The sequence below is a fragment of the Solanum verrucosum genome, unplaced genomic scaffold (genome assembly GCF_900185275.1).
Source record: "Solanum verrucosum unplaced genomic scaffold, falcon-dt-bn FXZP01000188.1, whole genome shotgun sequence".
Lineage (NCBI taxonomy): Eukaryota > Viridiplantae > Streptophyta > Magnoliopsida > Solanales > Solanaceae > Solanum > Solanum verrucosum.
Genome location: NW_026020409.1, coordinates 1,786,399 through 1,805,490, shown reverse-complemented (window position 1 = coordinate 1,805,490; position 19,092 = coordinate 1,786,399). Strand labels below are relative to the sequence as shown.

Genomic DNA, 19,092 nt, shown 5'->3' with positions numbered 1-19,092 from the left:
GATTTATCTTATTATGTGTTTTTATAAGATCTAAAGTATTATTGCATAATTTATATGGGTGCTAGTTATATAGTGAATTAAGTTAATGTAAGTTCATATATGAATCTGCTATAGGTTACTTGTTTATTGGATTATATGTGTTACATGCCTTACATGTTTGTTATTACTTGTTGTTTGTTTTACAAGTGGCTAGGTCTATGTCATTTTCCTTCTCTATTTTGAAGCTATAGCTGTTTTATGATATTGGCATTGTAAGTAATTTGTTCATGAGAAATGGATGACATCAGACAAATTTATTTATATGTCCCAGGTACTATACACGAAATTCCTATATTTTATATATCGACCTACATGCTAGATATGTTATAAATTATAAAACATGATTAGGATGACCCATGGAACATTTTGTAGCTGATCATGACATTGGATGTCTATGTCATCAAAAATCTATGTATGAATATGTTATAGAACATTTGCTTGTAAGAATATATATGTTACGTGTTTCTTGACTTAAGGATATACATGGTATTGTGTCCATAGGTTTACTAGCTTACATGTTAAGTGCACTTTTGGAGTTAATGATTTATATATTATTTGTACCTCTAATCCTTTATGTAATTACTTGTTAGGTGAATCATTAAGTATATGCTACTTATTTAACAAAGAATTCATCTAAATGCTACATATTTCGTGTTACACGAGGTGTAGACGCATGTGTACTCTCCTCAACATAAATTTTGTTGCATAGATGTTCTTCATAAAAGCTTAAAGAAATAATTTTCGTAATTATTTTATTCTCACAGTTGATTACAGATAATGATATGTCTTCATCTTATGTATATGAGTTGTTAATTATGATCAGTGCTCTTAATTATTTGAAAGAGATTCATTTAGGAAGAGTTGGAAAAAAAAATATACATATATATAATCCTCATACCATATCGTTCTTGATAACTTGAATTGATAAGTGCTCGTAGTTCCTAATTGTAAAGGAAAGTTAAGTTGTTAAGTATTAGTTGTCTCGTATTATTATAAGAACCGTGTATATTGTATGTGTTCAGTTTCTAGTCATTACTTGAAGACAAATAGTAATAGTTCACTCTGTAAAAAAATTATATAGGCTTCATGTTGTGTATTTGATGTATGTTTATTATTTCTTCTTATAATGTGTAGAGGAGTACAAAGCTTCAAGATCTACCAGTGGTGTCTTATGACCTTTAACAATATTTTGATTTATTTTTTTAAGAACTTGTAGTGGACCATCTTAAAAGAAAATATTTGTTGTATTTTGAACACCTTAAGAGTCCTTATCATAATATGATAGTATTATTTGTGTAATTATTCTACTCGAAAAAATTTTCAGAGCCAAGTGGGGAAAATTATTGTTGGTTTTTTAATAAAGAAATAAAGAAAATAAGAGAAAAACTTTGAGAGAAAAAATATTGTAGTATTATCAAAGGGAATTATTTTATTAATAATTTAGAGACTTGATTTATAGATATAATTCCTAACTAAAAATTGAAAAATAAGATACGAACTTATCAACTTAATTCAAATAACAAATAAAAAGAACTTACTCCTAAATATAAGTCAAATAGGACTCTCACTACTAAAACAACAGTGAATACCGACCTCCAGAGGTCGGTATTCCCTGAAATACCGACCTAAAACCGACATCCCAGCTTAGGTCGGAAAAAACTTGGTCGCTATTCAATACCGACCTCTGGAGGTCGGTATTTACTGACCTCTCGAGGTCAGTTTTTATTTTATGTCGGAATATTCATTTTTTTAAATTCCGACCTCTGGAGGTCGGTATTTTTATTTTTGCATTTTGAGATTCTGACCTCCGGAGGTCGGTATTTTAATTTTTGTGATGTTCAAATTCTAACCTCCGGAGGTCAGTATTTTTATTTTTGTAATGTTGAAATTCTGACCTCCGAAGTCAGTATTTTTATTTTTGTAATGTCGAAATTCCGACCTCCGGAGGTCGGTATTTTTATTTTTGCATTTTTGAAATTCTGACCTCCGGAGGTCGGTATTTTTATTTTTGTAATATTGAAATTTCGACCTCCGGAGGTCGGTATTTTTATTTTTGTATTTTTGAAATTCTGACCTCCAGAGGTCGGTATTTTTATTTTTGTAATGTTGAAATTCTGACCTCCGGAGGTCGGTATTTTTATTTTTGTATTTTTGAAATTCTTACCTCCGGAGGTCGGTACTTTTAATTTTGTAATGTTGAAATTCTAACCTCCGGAGGTCGGTATTTTTATTTTTGTAATGTTGAAATTCTGACCTCAGGAGGTCGGTATTTTTATTTTTGTAATGTTGAAATTCTGACCTCCGGAGGTCGATATTTTTATTTTTGTAATGTTGAAATTCCGACCTCCGGAGGTTGGTATTTTTATTTTTTGTATTTTTGAAACTCTGACCTCCGGAGGTCGGTACTTTTATTTTTGTAATGTTGAAATTCCGACCTCCGGAGGTTGGTATTTTTATTTTTGTATTTTTGAAATTCTGACCTCCGGAGGTCGGTATTTTTATTTTTGTAATGTTGAAATTCTGACCTCCGGAGGTTGGTATTTTTATTTTTGTATTTTTAAAATTCTGACTTCCCGAGGTCGGTATTTTTATTTTTGTATTTTTAAAATTCTGACCTCTGGAGGTCGGTATTTTTATTTTTTAGTTTTGGAATTCTGACCTCCGGAGGTCGGTATTTTTATTTTTTATTTTTGAAATTTCGACCTTCGGAGGTCGGTTTTCTGCTACAAAACAAGAAGCAAATTGCTGCAATTTTTAGTTGCCCACCTGCATATTTATACCAAAACAACCCAAAGTCAAATAAACTTCATCCAACCAAAACAACCCAAAGCCAAATAAACCTCATCCAACCAAAACAACCCAAAGCCAAATAAACTTCATCCAACCAAAACAACACAATATTTTCAACATATACATTAAACTATTTCAAAATAAACTTCATCCAACTTCAAAATAAACTAAAATACGATCAAATTAAACAATTCCAAAAATATATAAGTCTAAAATGTCAAATAGATACAACTACTCCTCATCACCCTCACTCTCCTTATTAGACTTACCATTCTCATCACCCTCACTTTTCTTACAGACTTATCATTCTCATCACCCTCCTGATAAGATCCATCACTGCTTGCCGGACATAGAGGAAGAATATTTTCTGATTCAAAAAGACAAGTTAGTTGGGCCTGAAGCGTTGCATACCTCTTGTTCTCTACCTCCTTTGCTGCCGCAATATCCTCCTCTCTCTTCTTCTCTCTTTCTTCTCTCTTATTCTCTCTTTCGGCTACATCAACAAGCTCAATTGTTTCTATTATACATCCAACTACGATCAGGATCCATCTGAACAAACAATAATGATAATTTTAATTAACTTAAACTACATTAGTTTTGACTTAATTCCAACAACTTAATTCACTAACTAACCCACATTATTTATTTTAACTTATTTAAACAACTTAACAACTTTTTAACTTTAACTACAATAGTTTTGACTTAATTTCAACAACTAAATTCACTAACTAAACGACATTATTTATTTTAACTTATTTAAACAACTTAACAACATTTTAAGTTTAACTACAATAGTTTTGACTTAATCAACAACTAAATTCACTAACTAAACGACATTATTTATTTTAACTTATTTAAGCAACTTAACAACTTTTTAACTTTAACTACAATAGTTTTGACTTAATTCCAACAACTAAATCCACTAACTAAACGACATTATTTATTTTAACTTATTTAAACAGCTTAACAACTTTTTAACTTTAACTACAATAGTTTTGACTTAATTCCAACAACTAAATCCACTAACTAAACAACATTATTTATTTTAACTTATTTAAACAACTTAACAACTTTTTAACTTTAACTACATTAGTTTTGACTTAATTCCAACAAACTAAATCCACTAACTAAATGACATTATGTATTTTAACTTATTTAAACAACTTAACAACTTTTTAACTTTAACTACATTAGTTTTAACTTAATTTCAACAACTAAATTCACTAACTAAACCACATTATTTATTTTAACTTATTTAAACAACTTAACAACTTTTTAACTTTAACTATAATAGTTTTGACTTAATTCCAACAACTAAATCCACTAACTAAACGGCATTATTTATTTAACTTATTTAAACAACTTAACAACTTTTTAACTTTAACTACATTAGTTTTGACTAATTCCAACAAACTAAATCCACTAACTAAACGACATTATTTATTTTAACTTATTTAAGCAACTTAACAACTTTTTAACTTTAACTACATTAATTTTGACTTAATTCCAACAGGTAAATTAACTAACTAAACCACATTATTTATTTTAACTTATTTAAACAACTTTTTAAATTTAACTAGTTTAGTTTTGACTTAATTCCAACAACTAAATTCACTAACTAACCCACATTATTTATTTTAAGTTATGTAAACAACTTAACAACTTTTTAACGTTAACTAGTTTAGTTTTGACTTAATTCCAACAGCTAAATTCACTAACTAAACCACATTATTTATTTTAACTTATTTAAACAATTTAACAACCTTTTAACCTTAACTACAATAGTTTTGACTTAATTCCAACAACTAAATACACTAACTAAACGACATTATTTATTTTAACTTATTTAAACAACTTAACAACTTTTTAACTTTAACTACAATAGTTTTGACTTAATTCCAACAACTAAATTCACTAACTAAACCACATTATTTATTTTAACTTATTTAAACAACATAACAACTTTTTAACTTTACCTAGTTTAGTTTTGACTTAATTCCAACAACTAAATCCACCAACTAAACCACATTATTTATTTTAACTTATTTAAACAACTTAACAACCTTTTAACTTTAACTACAATCGTTTTGACTTAATTCCAACAACTAAATTCACTAACTAAACGACATTATCTATTTTAACTTATTTAAACAACTTAACAACTTTTTAACTTTAACTACAATAGTTTTGACTTAATTCCAACAACTAAATTCACTAACTAAACCACATTATTTATTTTAACTTATTTAAACAACATAACAACTTTTTAACTTTACCTAGTTTAGTTTTGACTTAATTCCGACAACTAAATCCACCAACTAAATCAATTTTATCATCTACAAGATCAAATAGTGTTGGTACTTATTCTTAACAAATATATTATTTCTAAATTTAAAGTTAAGTGTCAACACTAGATGGACAGAAATCGATCTTGCAAGAAAATCAATTTTGTCATCAATAGGATCAACTAGTGTTGGCACTTATGCTTAACAAACACATTATTAAAGCTTAATATCAACACTAGATGGACACAAATCTATCTTGCAAGAAAATCAATTTTGTCATCAATAGGATCAACTAGTGTTGGTACTTATGCTCAACAAATATATTATTTCTAAATTTAAAGCTAAGTGTCTACACTAGATGGACACAAATCGATCTTGCAAGAAAATCAATTTTGTCATCTACAGGATCAAATAGTGTTGGTACATATTCTTAACAAATATATTATTTCTAAATTTAAAGCTAAGTGTCAACACTAGATGGACAAAAATCGATCTTGCAAGAAAATCAATGTTGTCATCAATAGGATCAACTAGTGTTGGTACTTATGCTTAACAAACACATTATTCCTAAATTAAAGCTTAATATCAACACTAGATGGACACAAATCTATCTTGCAATAAAATTAATTTTGTCATCAATAGGATCAACTAGTGTTGATACTTATGCTTAACAAATATATTTTTACTAAATTTAAAGCTAAGTGTCAACACTAGATGGACACAAATTGATCTTGCAAGAAAATTAATTTTGTTATCAATAGGATCAACTAGTGTTGGTACTTATGCTCAACAAATATATTATTACTAAATTTAAAGCTAAGTGTCAACACTAGATGGACACAAATCGATCTTGCAAGAAAATCAATTTTGTCATCAATAGGATCAACTAGTGTTGATACTTATGTTTAACAAATATATTATTTCTAAATTTAAAGCTAAGTGTCAACACTAGTGTAATGACCCTCTTGGTCATTTCTGTGTCTTGCCTTCTGTGTGTCGTTTAGAGCGTTCCTATAGTGACCCCAAGTCATTTATGACTTGTGGGACTGACAGTTCAGTCACCTGGTCGTTCGTTTGGTCTTGATGCGAGTTTTTGTGTTTTGGAGCTTATGAACCTTGAACGATCATTTTCGATCAAAAGTTCAAGAAGATGACATCGGAATCCAATTCTGACGATTCCATCAGCTCCGAAAGGGTCATTTTAGGCTAGTAGCATGGTCGACATGACTCCCGAGGTTTTCAGTGTGAGTCGGTGCGATTAGGCGTTTTAGCCTTTGAATTTTGGCTTAAGTTTGACTTTGGTCAACATTCTGAGTAAACGCGCTCGGATGAGAATTCCATCAGCGTGGTTAGCTCCGGAATGTCGAGTTTGGTCTAGATTGACCCTTCTTTTGGGTCTGGAGGTTTTCGATATCTTTCCGAGCCCTTTTGTGGGTTTTGACTTAAAAGGCTTTTGGAAGTGGGACCCACTTTTTATCGAAATGACCTCTGATGGAAATTTCGACTGCCCGTTGAGTCTGGAATATCGAATTTGGTATGGTTGCATATCTCGTTTGCGTGCACGGGGTTCCGAACGAGATCGGAGCACCCCGTCGGAGTTTTAATTTTTTGAAAATTGCAGAAATATCTGCTATTTATTGTAGAGATTTCAGCTAACTTTCCCAAATTTCAAACCCTCATAACTCTCTCATCTCTCAACCAATTTGGGTGATCCAAAAGGCTAAGTTGTGAGATTTTTCGAGGACAACGCGTTGGTGTCTCGGATAGTGATTTGGAGTCCCCGTTTGAGGTAATTTTCGAAAAATACCTGCTGCCAGACCCTTTTTGTGAGCTTGATTTTGGGAAATTTTTGAGACTTGTTTTCTAAGCCATTTTAGATCCGATTTTGGTGATTTTTGAGGCTATCTTGAGTAGTTTTTCGAGGAGAACATTGTGGTGTTGTTAGATTTTACTGTAGATCGCCCGTTTTTGGTAAATACGCTGAATTAGCTGCTGTCCCATTTCTAATTTTTGAGAAAAATTGGGTTTTAGTTGCTTGTTGATATTGTGTTGTTCCCAAGCCCCGAATTGTGTCCCATTATGGGAAATGAGCTGGGGGAACTGGTTAGGACCCACTTTTGGGGTTAATTTCGGAATTTCCTGCGCGGGTCCCACGATTCCCGTTTTGACTCCAAAATTGACCCGTCTCTGTTTGTTGTGATTTTGGTGTCTAAACGACCGTATTAACGTTGTGATACTATTTTTATAGCGGGGAAGCGTTTCGAGGACCGTTCATAAAGGGAAGCTCCGAAGGAGTGATTTTGGAGCGCGTGTGATCGGCCTACAGGTAGGCTACGGTTTTCCCTCTCTTAGATTGAGCTCGAGAATGTGAATACATGTTGATTAGTTGGGATTTGGGTTGGGTAGTTATTGAATCTTGCATAGGTGTTAAGAAATCATGTTTTCGGCCTATTTCCGGAATTATCGGGTAACTATGAGCATGCTTTGTGTTATTAACGGACCCTCCTCGCTATGTGGAGTACTTGCATGCTTAATTATTGTTTATTTGAAGCATTTGGGCCTTAGTTTAGGTTTGACTAGGGCTTGCCTTAGAAATACATGATTCGGATTCCGATAGGCCTTAGTTTTGCCCCGACGTCGCTCGACCGGCTTAGATCCCTGTAGACTGGTATAGCAGACTTGAGTCTGATAGTTTGGGCCTTAGTTAGGCAATACGCTTGCTCCGACTTTAGTTATCCTTATTTCCCTCGATGTTACGGCTTCACGAGTTACATCGGCGACACTAGTTCTACTTCGCGATTTGAATTTGATTTTGATTTGGTTCCAAGGACTTACATTGATTGGCTAAGTATGGACGGCGTTCCATGGACATTTATGAGTGTGGATCGATTAGGACTCTTTCAGCAGCTACATTGGCACTTATATAGAGCATCCGGTTTAAGGTCCGGCCTCTATTTCCCAGATACTTATATAGAACATCCGATTTAAGGTCCGGCCTCTATTTCCCAGATACTTATATAGAGCATCCGGTTAGAGTTCCGGTCTCATATACTTGATATTTGTGATTGATTACTTGGATATTTCTTGTGAGCATCCGGTTCGAGGTCCGGCCTCCGTACTGTCAGATTCTACTAATTAGGGTTGAGGTTCTGGTTTGATGTTCTTCGTTCTTGGGTTCTTTTATGCAATTCTCTTTAGTTATAGTTATTCTGTGTACTCGTCGGGCTTATGGGGGTCCTTCGGGTTTTTATTTAATTTGCGCACGAGTGTACCTTCCGTGCTTATGGGGGCCAGTTAGGTGTAGTTAGCTTATAGATTACTTTAGTTAGTTCTTTGTACACTCGTGTGCATTCCTTGTTAGTTAGATTTAGTCTTGACTTCGGTTTGTGTTATTCCTTCTTTTCATATTGCCTTTACTTTTCAAGTTCAGTCGGCCTATGATGCCTACTGGGTACCGATTTTTTGGTACTCATGCTACGCTCTGCATCTATTTCGTGATGCAGGTCCGGGCACTAGTAGCCAGCGTTGATCGAGCTTGGAGCAGACTGATCCGGAGACGGGAGTGAGCACACGACGTTTTGTACTATTTCAGTCTCCATCTGTATATATAGACTTGTCTTTTACCTTTCGAGACAGTCCAGTCTCTGTTGTCCACTTTTGGGACTTGTACTCATTTTGTTAGTAGCTCTGTACTAGTGACTTCCAGGTTCTGGGAGGGATCTTTATTGTATATATGTTTTTGGTTTGCTTCTGCCTGTTTATATTGTTATTTGCCTACTCTTGTTTAGTTTCTACCCTCAGACCCATTACTTGTTGTTCCGGGTTACGGGTTGGCTTACCTACTGGTGGGTTATAGTAGTGCCATCATGACTTGAGAAATCGGGTCGTGACAAGTTGGTATCAGAGCCCCAGGTTTATCGGTCTCACTTGTACAGAGCTAACGTCTAGTAGAGTCCTTGCGGATCGGTGCGGAGACGTCCGTAACTTATCTTCGGGAGGCTACAGGATGTCCTTAGGAAAATTTCCTCTTTTGTTTCGCTTTCGTGCATCGTGTGTCTTATTGGTTTCTGGAAATCTCACTTGTTTCACTCTTTCGCAGGATGGCTCGCTCGCGAGGTGGCCCGGCCAGGGGTGGCGCCCCCGGAGTCTGTAGGCAGAGCCTCAGTTTGGGGTAGACGCCGACCCCGAGGTCGAGGCAGGGCCGTAGCACCAGCCCGAGATAGGGAGGAGGAGCCTCAGACAGCATATGTACCTCCACAGCCGGTGGGGCCGGGGCCTAGCCCAGCCACCACCTGCACCAGCTGCAGCTGCAGCTCCTGATCTTCATGCTCTCCTGACTCAGATACTAGCAGCTATTGGGGAGATGCGACAGGCACCAGCCCCAGCAGCACCAGCACCATCTCCAGCGCCGCAGGGTCAGCCTGCCGCAGCGGCACCAGAGGTTCAGCCGCCACCATTCATGTGGCGGTCGTGTCAGACTTAAAGGACGGGGAGATGCCACTGCGCGAGTAGAAGATGCTCGGGGTATTCCAGAGGTTGGCACCGCCGATATTCTCAGGGGCGATGGGGGAGGATGCCTACGAGTTCCAGCTCACTTGTCAGGAGCAGCTACAGTCATTAGGCCTCTTGGAGTCGAGAGGAGCCGACTTCACTGCTCATAGTTTCGTGGGCCAGCCAGGCAGTGGTGGCGCTCGTATCGAGAGTCCAGGCCAGTTGGATCGCCTCCTGTATCTTGGAGTGAGTTCTCAGAGGCTTTCTTGGCCCGGTTCATGCCACGGAGCGTCAGGGATAGGCTTCGTGATCAGTTCTCCAGATGGAGCAGGGCCCTATGACCGTCTCAGAGTACGAGACGAGATTCCATGAGTTGTCTCGACATGCTACCATGATCCTACCCACGGAGGAGGAGAGAGTTCGTTGTTTTGTACGTGGGTTGCGGTACCGTCTGAGGGTCGACACAGAGCATTTAGTTTCTGCTGGCCGTTCATTTCTTGATGTAGTTGACCATGCCCGATCCATGGAGCATATTCATCGCGAGGCCCAAGGGGGCAGCGATAAGAGGGCACGCTACCAGGGCAGCTACAGCGGGTCCCAGACTAGAGGGAGAGACTCCTATGATAGGCCCCGCCAGAGGTTCCAGCAGGGTCAGTCCAGTCGTCCTGTTCAGGCGGCATTACCTGCTTCTGAGGGAGGCCAGTATCACCAGGGTGGTCCTAGTACGGGCCAGAGTTCGAGGGGATCAGATTCCCTCCCTTCCTACCGCAGTCGGGTTACTTCAGGGCGTTCAGCTTCGGGGTGTTTTGATTGCGGTGCTCCTGACCATTGGTCCAGAGAGTGCCCCCGGCGAGGGCGAGGAGCGATTGTACCAGCTCCCCTTGCACCTAGACCAGTTTCAGCAGTGCCCCCTCTAGCTAGAGGTGGTGGTCAGGACCAGGGTCGTCGGGACAGCCGACAGGGTACCAGAGGCGGAGCTCGAGGAGGCAGGCTAGGTGGTAGATCAGATGCATCGGGCAGAGGTGCTCAGGGCCATTTCTACGCAGCCCCGGCGAGGGCGACGGCTGAGGCATCTGACGATGTTATCACAGGTACGCTTTTATTATGCCATCAGCCTGCTACAGTATTATTTGATCCCGGGTCCACATTCTCGTATGTATCTGTTTATTTTGCTCCTCGATTGGGTATGAGGTCTGAGTCTTTGGCAGAGCCAGTTCATGTTTCGACCCCGGTGGGTGAGTCCTTAGTAGTGGATCAGATATTGCGTCTTGCTTAGTGACTATCCAGGGTTGTGATACTAGAGTTGATCTTATTCTGCTAGATATGGTTGATTTTGATGTGATTCTGGGCATGGACTGGTTATCCCCTACCATGCGGTCTTGGATTGCTACGCCAAGACTGTTACTTAGCGATGCCTGGCATTTCCCCAGTGTTGTGGCAGGGTGCTTATAGTCACACACCGACAGGGATCATCTCTTTTATGCGGGCTAGACGGTTGGTTGCTTCTGGGTGTTTAGCTTATTTGGCTTATGTGCGAGATGTGAGTAGGAGGACTCTTCAGTTGACTCAGTTCCTGTGGTTAGAGAGTTTGCAGATGTGTTCCCTACAGACCTACCTGGCCTACCTCCAGATCGTGACATTGATTTTGCCATAGATTTGGAGCCCGACACCCGTCCTATTTCTATTCCGCCTTACCGGATGGCTCCTGCAGAGCTTAGGGAGCTCAGTGTCAGTTAGAGGATCTCTTAGGTAAGGGGTTTATCCGTTCGAGTGTGTCGCCTTGGGGTGCTCCTGTTCTGTTTGTGAAGAAGAAGGACGGGACTATGAGGATGTGTATTGACTACAGGCAGCTGAACAAGGTGACGGTGAAGAACCGTTACCCCATGCCTCGTATTGATGATTTGTTTGATCAGCTTCAGGGTGCTGCCGTGTTTTCTAAGATTGATTGAGGTCCGGGTACCATCAGCTGAGGATTAGGGCAGCAGACATCCCTAAGACTGCATTTAGGACCCGTTATGGCCATTATGAGTTCTTGGTGATGTCGTTTGGGTTGACTAATGCCCCTGCTGCCTTCATGGACTTGATGACACGTGTGTTCAGGCCATACCTTGATTTATTTGTCATCGTCTTCATTGATGACATACTGGTATACTCGCGGAGCCGGAGTGAGCATGAGCAGCATTTGAGGATAGTGCTCCAGACTTTGAGAGATCAGCGGCTTTATGCCAAGTTCTCAAAGTGCGAGTTTTGGCTTGAGTCTGTAGCCTTCTTGGGGCACGTGGTGTCCAAGGAGGGTATTAGGGTTGATCCGGCGAAGATTGAGGCTATTCGTGATTGGCACAGGCCCACCTCAGTTACTGAGATTCGGAGCTTCGTCGGACTAGCAGGCTATTACAGACGCTTTGTTGAGGGCTTTTCTACTATTGCAGCCCCGTTGACTCGATTGACTCGTGTTGATGTTCCCTTTGTTTGGTCAGAGGAGTGTGAGGCGAGCTTTTTGAGGCTCAAGAGTTATTGACCACCGCTCCTATATTGACTCTTCCAGTTGAGGGTGAGGGCTTCACAGTTTATTGTGACGCATCCGGCGTTGGTTTGGGTTGTGTATTGATGCAGCAGGGCCGGGTTATTGCTTATGCATCGAGGCAGCTTAAGATCCATGAGCGCAACTACCCCACTCATGACTTGGAGTTGGCGGCGGTAGTTTTCGCGCTTAAGATTTGGAGGCACTACTTGTATGGAGTTCGATGTGAGATCTATACCGATCATAGGAGTCTTCAGTACATCATGAGCCAGAGGGACCTTAATTCGAGGCAGCGTCGTTGGATTGAGCTCCTGAAGGACTACGACCTCTCTATTCTCTATCATCCGGGCAAGGCGAATGTGGTAGCGGACGCCTTGAGCCGGAAGGCAGTGAGTATGGGTAGTCTAGCCTTCTTATCTGTTGAGGAGCGACCCTTAGCTTTGGACATTCAGTCCTTAGCTAATAGCATGGTTCGGTTGGATATCTCAGATTCTAGACGCGTCTTGGCCTTTATGGGAGTTCAGTCTTCTTTGCTTGATAGGATCCGTGGTTGCCAGTTTGAGGATGATACCTTGGTGGCCCTTAGAGATCGAGTGTTAGCGGGTGATGGTGGTCAGGCTACCTTAGATCCTGATGGAGTGTTGAAATTTGCCGGCCGCATCTGTGTTCCGAGAGTTGGAGATTTGATACAGTTGATACTTTCTGAGGCCCATGAGTCTAGATACTCTATCCATCCGGGCACAGCGAAGATGTATCGTGATTTGAGGCAGCATTACTGGTGGAGTGGCATGAGGAGAGATATTGTGACTTTGTTTCCCGTTGCTTGTGCTGCCAGCAGGTAAAGGCCGAGCATTTGAGGCCTGGTGGCGAGTTCCAGAGATTACCCATTCCGAGTGGAAGTGGGAGCGTATCACTATGGACTTCGTTGTGGGGTTGCCTCGGACTTCTAGAGGTGTTGACAGCATTTGGGTCATCGTGGATCGATTGACCAAGTCAGCACACTTCCTTCCTGTTCATACTACTTCAGTGCCGAGAGGTTGGCTCGTATCTATATTCGGGAGGTAGTTCGTCTTCATGGGTGCCTGTTTCTATCATTTCAGATCGGGGTTCACAGTTCACTTCCAGCTTTTGGAGGGCTTTTCAGGAGGAGTTGGGAACCCGTGTCCACCTTAGCACACATTTCACCCACAGACGGATGGTCAGTCAGAGCGTACTATTCAGGTCCTTGAGGATATGTTGCGGGCCTGTGTTATGGATTTTGGAGGTCAGTGGGACCAGTTCTTGCCTTTGGCGGAGTTTGCGTACAACAACAGCTACCACTCTAGTATTCAGATGGCCCCGTTTGAGGCCTTATATGGTAGGCGTTGTCGCTCTCCAGTTGGTTGGTTTGAGTCTACAGAGCCTAGGCCGCGTGGTACAGATTTGCTTCAGGAGGCCCTGGATCAGGTGAGGGTGATTCAGGATAGGCTCAGGACGGCTCAGAGTAGGCACCAGAGTTATGCGGATCAGAGGCGTCGACCTTTGAGATTCTCTGTTGGTGACGGGTATTCCTCCGTGTGTCGCCCATGAAGGGCGTGATGAGGTTTGGGAGGCGGGGCAAGCTTAGCCCCAGGTACATTGGGCCTTTTGAGATACTCCGGACAGTTGGAGAGGTTGCTTATGAGTTGGCCCTACCTCCAGTATTTTCAGCCATCCACCCAGTGTTTCATGTTTCGATGCTGCGGCGGTATGTTCCTGATGTGTCCCATGTGCTCCAGTATGATGCAGTCGAGTTGGATGATCGTTTGACATTCGTAGAGGAGCCAGTTGCCATTCTAGCCAGAGATGTGAGGAGATTGCGCTCGAGAGCCATTCCTGTTGTTAAGGTCCGTTGGAGGCATCGTCCAGTCGAGGAGGCTACCTGGGAGACCGAGCAGGAGATGCGAGAGCAGTTTCCCGGCTTGTTTGAGCCTTCAGGTACTTCTTGATCCTTTCTTTCGCGGACGAAAGTCCTTTTTAGTAGTGGATATTGTAATGACCCTCTTGGTCATTTCTGTGTCTTGCCTTCTGTGTGTCGTTTAGAGCGTTCCTATAGCGACCCCAAGTCATTTATGACTTGCTGGGACTGACAGTTCGGTCACCTGGTCGTTCGTTTGGTCTTGGTGCGAGTTTTTGTGTTTTGGAGCTTATGAACCTTGAACGATCATTTTCGATCAAAAGTTCAAGAAGATGACATCGGAATCCAATTCTGACGATTTCATCAGCTCCGGAAGGGGTCATTTTAGGCTAGTAGCATGGTCGACATGACTCCCGAGGTTTTCAGTGTGAGTCGGTGCGATTAGGCGTTTTAACTTTAATTTAAGCCTAAGTTTGACTTTGGTCAACATTCTGAGTAAACGCGCTCGGATGAGAATTCCGTCAGCGTGGTTAGCTCCGGAATGTCGAGTTTGGTCTAGATTGACCCTTCTTTTGTGTCTGGAGGTTTTCGATATCTTTCCGAGCCTTTTGTGGGTTTTGACTTAAAAGGGCTTTTGGAAGTGGGACCCACTTTTTATCGAAATGACCTCTGATGGAAATTTCGACTGCGCCGTTGAGTCTGGAATATCGAATTTGGTATGGTTGCATATCTCGTTTGCGTGCACGGGGTTCCGAACGAGATCGGAGCACCCCGTCGGATTTTAAGTTTTGGAAATTGCGATTTCTGCAATAAATTGCAGAAAATCGCAACATTTCTCAAACTTCAAACCCTCATCTCTCTCTCATCTCTCAACCGATTTGGGTGATCCAAAAGGCTAAGTTGTGAGATTTTTCGAGGACAACGCGTTGGTGATCTCGGATAGTGATTTGGAGTCCCCGTTTGAGGTAATTTTCGAAAAATACCTGCTGCCAGACCCCTTTTGTGACTTGATTTTGGAAATTTTTGAGACTTGTTTTCTTAGCCATTTTAGATCCGATTTTGGTGATTTTGAGGCTATCTTGAGTGGTTTTTCGAGGAGAACATTGTGGTGTTGTTAGATTTTACTGTAGATCGCCCGTTTTTGGTAAAAACGCTGAATTAGCTGCTGTCCCATTTCTATTTTTTGAGAAAAATTGGGTTTTAGTTGCTTGTTGATATTGTGTTGTTCCCGAGCCCCGAATTGTGTCCCATTTTGGGACATGAGCTGGGGGAACTGGTTAGGACCCACTTTTGGGGTTAATTTCGGAATTTCCTGCGCGGGTCCCACGATTCCCGTTTTGACTCCAAAATTGACCCGTCTCTGTTTGTTGTGATTTTGGTGTCTAAACGACCGTATTAACGTTGTGATACTATTTTTGATAGCGGGGAAGCGTTTCGAGACCGTTCATAAAGGGAAAGCTCCGAAGAGTGATTTTGGAGCGCGTGTGATCGGCCTACAGGTAGGCTACGGTTTTCCTCTCTTAGATTGAGCTCGAGAATGTGAATGCATGTTGATTAGTTGGGATTTGGGTTGGGTAGTTATTGAATCTTGCATAGGTGTTAAGAAATCATGTTTTCGGCCTATTTCGGAATTATCGGGTAACTGTGAGCATGCTTTGTGTTATTAACGGACCCTCCTCGCTATGTGGAGTGCTTGCATGCTTAATTATTGTTTATTTGAAGAATGTTGGGCCTTAGTTTAGGTTTGACTAGGGCTTGCCTTAGAAATACATTATTCGGATCCAATAGGCCTTAGTTTTGCCCCGACGTCGCTCGGCCGGCTTAGATCCCTGTAGACTGGTGTAGCAGACTTGAGTCTGATAGTTTGGGCCTTAGTTAGGCGATACGCTTGCTCCGACTTTAGTTATCCTTATTTTCCCCGATGTTACGGCTTCACGAGTTACATCGGCGACACTAGTTCTACTTCGCGATTTGAATTTGATTTTTGATTTGGTTCCAAGGACTTACATTGATTGGCTAAGTATGGACGGCGTTCCATGGACATTTATGAGTGTGGATCGATTAGGACTCTTTCAGCAGCTACATTGGCACTTATATAGAGCATCCGGTTTAAGGTCCGGCCTCTATTTCCCAGATACTTATATAGAGCATCCGGTTTAAGGTCCGGCCTCTATTTCCCAGATACTTATATAGAGCATCCGGTTAGAGTTCCGGCCTCATATACTTGATATTTGTGATTGATTACTTGGATATTTCTTGTGAGCATCCGGTTCGAGGTCCGGCCTCCGTACTGTCAGATTCTACTAATTAGGGTTGAGGTTCTGGTTTGATGTTCTTCGTTCTTGGGTTCTTTTATGCAATTCTCTTTAGTTTAGTTATTCTGTGTACTCGTCGGGCTTATGGGGGTCCGTTCGGGTTTTTATTTAATTTGCGCACGAGTGTACCTTCTGGGCTTATGGGGGCCCAGTTAGGTGTAGTTAGCTTATAGATTACTTTAGTTAGTTCTTTGTACACTCGTGTGCATTCCCTTGTTAGTTAGATTTTAGTTCTTGACTTCGGTTTGTGTTATTCCTTCTTTTCATATTGCCTTTACTTTTCAAGTTCAGTCGGCCTATGATGCCTACTGGGTACCGGTTGTTTTGGTACTCATGCTACGCTCTGCATCTATTTCGTGATGCAGGTCCGGGCACTAGTAGCCAGCGTTGATCGAGCTTGGAGCAGACTGATCCGGAGACGGGAGTGAGCACACGACGTTTTGTACTATTTCAGTCTCCATCTGTATATATAGACTTGTCTTTTACCTTTCGAGACAGTCCAGTCTCTGTTGTCCACTTTTGGGACTTGTACTCATTTTGTTAGTAGCTCTGTACTAGTGACTTCCAGGTTCTGGGAGGGATCTTTATTTGTATATATGTTTTTGGTTTGCTTCCGCCTGTTTATATTGTTATTTGCCTACTCTTGTTTAGTTTCTACCCTCAGACCCATTACTTGTTGTTCCGGGTTACGGGTTGGCTTACCTACTGGTAGGTTATAGTAGGTGCCATCATGACTTGAGAAATCGGGTCGTGACAACTAGATGGACACAAATCGATCTTGCAAGAAAATCAATTTTGTCATCAATAGGATCAACTAGTGTTGGTACTTATGCTTAACAAACAATTGATGGACACAAAAAATTATCACAAAATTAAAGTTAAGTATCAATAGTAGATGGACACAAACACATTATTGAAAACAATTGTACTTGAACTTTAGAAATTTAGAAGCACCAACCTTATCTCCTACTTTGATTAAAGAAGCAATATAGTCTTGTATCAACTTTTTTAGATGTTGAGCTTCCTCAATTGCCTAGCACGAAAAGTTCTAAAATTAGTTATATATAAACTTCAAATCCAAGAATATTAGTTTATATATATATATATATATTCAAGTTTTAATAAGTTCAAGTTTTCAATTCAAGTTCATATCTAATTTCTAAAATTAATTAGTTATATATTCAAGCTAATTAGTTCCAAGTTCAAGTTCTAATTTCAAGTTCAAGTCTAAGTTCAACTTCAAATTTTAAGTTCATGTTCTAAGTTCAAGTTCAAGTTCAAGTTCTAATTTCAAGTTCTAGTCTAAGTTCAAGTTCAAATTCTAATTTCAAGTTCAAGTTCAAATTCTAAGTTCAAGTTCTAATTTCAAGTTCAAGTTCTAAGTTCTAAGTTCAAGTTCAAGTTCTAAGTTCTAAATTCAAGTTCAAGTTCAAGTTCAAGTTCAAGTTCAAGTTCAAGTTCTAAGTTCAAGTTCAAGTTCAAGTTCTAAATTCAAGTTCAAGTTCTAATTTCAAGTTCAAGTTCTAAGTTCAAGTTCAAGTTCAAGTTCAAGTTCTAAGTTCAAGTTCAAGTTTTAAGTCAAGTTCAAGTTCTAATTTCAAGTTCAAGTTCTAAGTTCAAGTTCAAATTCTAAGTTCAAGTTCAAGTTCTAATTTTAATTTCAAGTTCAAGTTCAAGTTCTAAGTTTGACTTCAAATTCTAAGTTCAAGTTCAAGTTCTAGTTCTAATTTCAAGTTCAAGTTCCAAGTTCACGTTCAAGTTCTAAGTTCAAGTTCAAATTCTAAGTTCAAGTTCAAGTTCTAAGTTCAAATTCTAATTTCAAGTTCAAATTCTAAGTTTAACTTCAAATTCTAAGTTCAAGTTCAAGTTCAAGTTCTAATTTCAAGTTCAAGTTCAAGTTCTAAGTTCAAGTTCAAGTTCTAAGTTCATGTTCAAGTTCTAATTTCAAGTTCAAGTTCTAAGTTCAAGTTCAAATTCTAAGTTCAAGTTCAAGTTCTAAGTTCAAGTTCTAATTTCAAGTTCAAGTTCGAAGTTTAACTTCAAATTCTAAGTTCAAGTTCAAGTTCTAATTCCAAGTTCAAGTCCAAGTTCACATTCAAGTTCTAAGTTCAAGTTCAAATTCTAAGTTCAAGTTCAAGTTCTAAGTTCAAATTCTAATTTCAAATTCTAATTTCAAATTCAAATTCTAAGTTTAACTTCAAATTCTAAGTTCAAGTTTAAGTTCAAGTTCTAAGTTCAAGTTCAAGTTCAAGTTCTAATTTCAAGTTCAAGTTCTAAGTTCAAGTTCAAGTTCTAAGTTCAAGTTCTAAGTTCATGTTCAAGTTCTAATTTCAAGTTCAAGTTCTAATTTCAAGTTGAAGTTCTAAGTTCAAGTTCAAGTTGTAAGTTCTAAGTTTAAGTTCAAGTTCAAGTTCTAATTTCAAGTTCAAGTTCTAAGTTCAAGTTCAAGTTCTAATTTCAAGTTCAAGTTCAAGTTCTAATTTCAAGTTCAAGTTCAAATTTTAAGTTCAAGTTCAAGTTCTAAGTTCAAATTCTAATTTCAAGTTCAAATTCTAAGTTTAACTTCAAATTCTAAGTTCAAGTGCAAGTTCTAAGTTCAAGTTCAAGTTTTAATTTCAAGTTCAAGTTCAAGCTCTAAGTTCAAGTTCAAGTTCTAAATTCATGTTCAAGTTCTTATTTCAAGTTCAAGTTCTAAGTTCAAGTTCAAGTTCAAGTTCAAGTTCAAGTTCTAATTTCAAGTTCAAGTTCTAAGTTCAAGTTCAAATTCTAAGTTCA

At 39.5% G+C, this 19,092-nt stretch overlaps 1 pseudogene; it reads left to right on the top strand.

Moving 5' to 3' along the window:
- Positions 1-6,595: 6,595 nt before the first annotated feature.
- LOC125840576 (uncharacterized) lies at positions 6,596-14,093 on the top strand (annotated as a pseudogene).
- The last annotated feature ends 4,999 nt before the right edge of the window (positions 14,094-19,092 follow it).